Source organism: Macaca fascicularis, chromosome X (genome assembly GCF_037993035.2).
Source record: "Macaca fascicularis isolate 582-1 chromosome X, T2T-MFA8v1.1".
Taxonomy (NCBI): domain Eukaryota; kingdom Metazoa; phylum Chordata; class Mammalia; order Primates; family Cercopithecidae; genus Macaca; species Macaca fascicularis.
Window position 1 is genome coordinate 102298403 of NC_088395.1, and position 3871 is coordinate 102302273.

The 3871-nt window shown below is 34.7% G+C and overlaps 1 pseudogene; it reads left to right on the forward strand.

The window, feature by feature from the left end:
* The first annotated feature begins 2150 nt into the window (after nucleotides 1-2150).
* LOC102128174 (general transcription factor 3C polypeptide 6 pseudogene) lies at nucleotides 2151-2756 on the forward strand (annotated as a pseudogene).
* Nucleotides 2757-3871: the final 1115 nt, after the last annotated feature.

The window sequence follows — 3871 nt, forward strand, 5'->3', positions numbered from 1 at the left end:
ATGATTGCCTGGCCATTTGTCCCTTTTCTCCACTGCACTGTGAGCCCCTTAAAGGCAGAGATTCTTCCTTGTACCTCCAGTGCTTTACACAGAGCATGGAAAAAAAGGGAAAACAATACGGACTTTTCCATTCCATCAACATGATATATTTTTTACTTCTTTATATTTTTTAAATTCTTTTCCTTCAGTGTTTTTTTTTTTTACTTTTTCACATACATATCCTGCACATTTATGTTAGGTATATGTGTAAGTACTTTTTCTAGTTTTTTTTTTTCAATGCTATTGAAGATGGTGTGTCTTCTTTCATTGTTTTGGATTCAAATTTTTCATTGTTAGTATGTAGGAAATCAACTGACTTTTAAAATATTGACCTTGCTTCCTACAACCATGTTAATCTCTTTTTAAAAGTTATTTCCAGGAGTGTTTTATAGATTATTTAAAAGTTTCCACATAAATCAGGTTGTCTATGAATGAAGAAAGTTCTATTTCTTCTTTGCCAATCTGTATGCCTGCAAGATTTTTTTTCTCGTATTTATCTAGATTGGACTTCCATTACAAGATTGAGTAGTAGTGGTAAGATAAAACATCGCTGCCTCAGTCTCTCACTCATCTTTTATTAGATTAAGGAAGCTCCCGTGTATCCCTAGTTTTTGGAAAAGTGAGTTTTCTTGTTGTTCATTTTCTTTTGCTTTATTTTTCTTTAAAATGAATATGAATTCACTCATCCAGTATTGTAACTATTTTTTTAAATTAAGCTACTTTCAAGAGATATATTGAAAAGGGTTTTTAGGATATTGAAAACTTTCCTAAATTTATTCTTTTTTTTTTTTTTTTTTTGAGACGGAGTCTCGCTCTGTCGCCCAGGCTGGAGTGCAGTGGCGCGATCTCGGCTCACTGCAAGCTCCGCCTCCCGGGTTCACGCCATTCTCCTGCCTCAGCCTCCCGAGTAGCTGGGACTACAGGCGCCCAAAACCGCGCCCGGCTAATTTTTTGTATTTTTAGTAGGGACGGGGTTTCACCGTGGTCTCGATCTCCTGACCTTGTGATCCACCCGCCTCGGCCTCCCAAAGTGCTGGGATTACAGGCGTGAGCCACCGCGCCCGGCCCTAAATTTATTCTTAAAAGTTCTTTTAGAATTTCACAAAAACTTTTGTAGTTCCCTAATTATTGTGTATGCCAAAAACTTGCTTTTTAATATTCTATTTAAAAAATTCAATTAATTAAAAAGAGTAAGCTTGTTCTTTCAAGCAATTTTCTTCCAGTAATATACTTAGGTGCTTATTTTATGTCTCCCATAAGAGAAGTTGTGATAGTAGTTGAAAGCACTACATATGTTATATATGCCAAATATATATATATTATATTTATATTATATATATTATATGTTATATATTATATAAATAATAAATAACATATAAATAAATAAAATATAAATATATTATATATATTATTATATATAAACACTATATATGTTATATATGCCAAAGCACATATATATATATTATATATGCCAAATATCTATTTTTGAGGGCTACTATTTTGTATATGTTATAAAGCTATTCTCTTTGAGCACAAATAAACGAAGTGAGTAGCATAAGTGTTCAGATTTGATCTACTTTACCAGTCAATAATTGTAACAACTGCCTCACACAGATGTGACTAGATTACTTGTTTTCCTTCAAAAATTAAGAATTTAAGTAGCTTGCATCAGAATAATGAAATAGAAACCCAAGACCTAGTTCCCACAGATACTAGGGTCCTTAGAATATGAGTCAGCTTTACCTCCACAGTCTCCACAGGAATAACACAGAACAAAACTCACTACCATTCATTGACTAACTGAATATTATTAAAGTTTAATTTAATGAAACCTGCAACACATATATATGACCCTCACGCACTCGAAAATGTGTGTACAACTTTTGACTCCATAAAAACTGAACTACTAATAGTGTATTATTGACCAGCAGCCTTAGAAATAACATAAACAGCTAATTAATATATATTTTATATGTTATATGAGTTATATACTGTTATTCTTAAAGTAAGCTAGTGAGAGGAAAATGTGAAGAAGATCATAAGGGGCTTAAGATGGTAGCTCTGGGTTGGGGTGGCTAGTGACTGGGGAGGCACTGAGGAGGTGTGGGACCATGATGGCAGTCAAGAAGTGGAGTCCAGAGAATGGAGAAGAGGAGGAATTGAAGGCAGAGATGTTGATTCCAGTAGAATTGTCAGGATTTTCTAAAAATGTGAAAATAAATGCAAGATTTGGAGAATTTACAATGAGAGGCCCATTCTGCAAGTGGACAGCTATCTCTTTGCTGGAGAGTACAAAGACCCTCTTCAGACCTATGCTATATTTCAAGAAAATGTTGAAAATGTAGATGCAGAAGGCAATAACAAAACAGTGCTAAAATATAAATGCCATACAATGAAGCAGCTCAGCATGATAACTCTTCTGACAGACAAGAAGGAAGGAGAAGAAAACAGGTGGGGTGGAATAGCTGATAATCAGGAAAATTTCTCCTATAGACCCAAAATGATTTGTAGCCTTCTACATAAAAATGAAGATGAAGAAGTAGGTAGCTTCAACTCCAGACAAACTTTTGGAGGTGGAAGAGCAAGAGATTCAAACGGAAGATAGTTCAAACCTGACTTATGAACAGGAGAAACCACTGCACTTGGAAATAGAGGTTTCTGGTTACGTTATTGATATCTCTTCTAAAACAGAAGGTTCTGTTTTTATGGAAACTTAAAATGCTGCCTTACAAACCACTCCTAGATAAAATGGTTCACATAATAACTAGTCATGATATTTTTGAAGTTTTTATGTAAAAATAATAGGCTTTGTAGCTTTCAATTGTTACTATTTTGTCATTTTTGTTGGCTAAACACACATTTCCAGTTATAGCACAACTTAATATACCAGAATCATTCAGGATCAGACATGAATGAACTTTTAAAAATATAGTTTAAATGACATTAGGGACCCTTCTTTGATAACTCCTTTAAATTTGAGGTTTTACTAAGGTAAATGTATATATTTTCTATTGTAACTGTTACAAATTACCACAAAGTCAGTGTCTTAAAACAGCACAAATACATTGTCTTAAAGTTTCGTATGTCAAAAATCTGACCTGAGTCTCATCTGAGCTAAAATAAAAGTATTGTCAGGACTGTTTTCCTTTTTGGAGGCTCTGGCGGTGGGGGTAGAAGGATGAATCCATTTTCTTTCTTATCATTTGTTGGAAGAATTCAATTCTTTGCAGTTGAAGGATCAAGTCCTACTTCCTTGCTGTCTGTCACCTGAGGGCCATTTCTAGATTCCAGAGGTTGTCCACATTTCTTGGCTGATGGCCCCCTTGTTTTCAGAGCCAGCAATAGCAGGTCAAGTCTCTCTCCCATTTTGAATCTTTCCTGATGCTTCATCCATCATCCATCTCTCTGACCTACCTTTCTGCCTTCCACTTCCACTTTTAAAGGTCCATTTGATTACATTGGGCCCACTCAGATAATCTCCCTATTTTAAGATCTGTAGCCTTAATTCCATCTACAAAGTCTCTTTGGCATTTAACTTAACATATGCAGGCATAAAACCAGGGATTAGGGCACGGAAATATTTGGGGTGCCATTTTTCAGTCTACCACAATAAGCATCTTGTCTAGGAACAAAAAAATAATTTTGAAGTGCTTAAGGATAAAGGTACAATTCCCAATATGTCAGTTGTGATTTCACTCCTTTCCCACTTAACGAAGATTATTGAAACTAAACTGTGTTAGTTATTTTATTATGGCAGCAACCTAAATCTGTACTAATTTGTATTTTTAAGTAAATTATTCACAAAATGCGATGCCTTGTAATAGATTAGGTT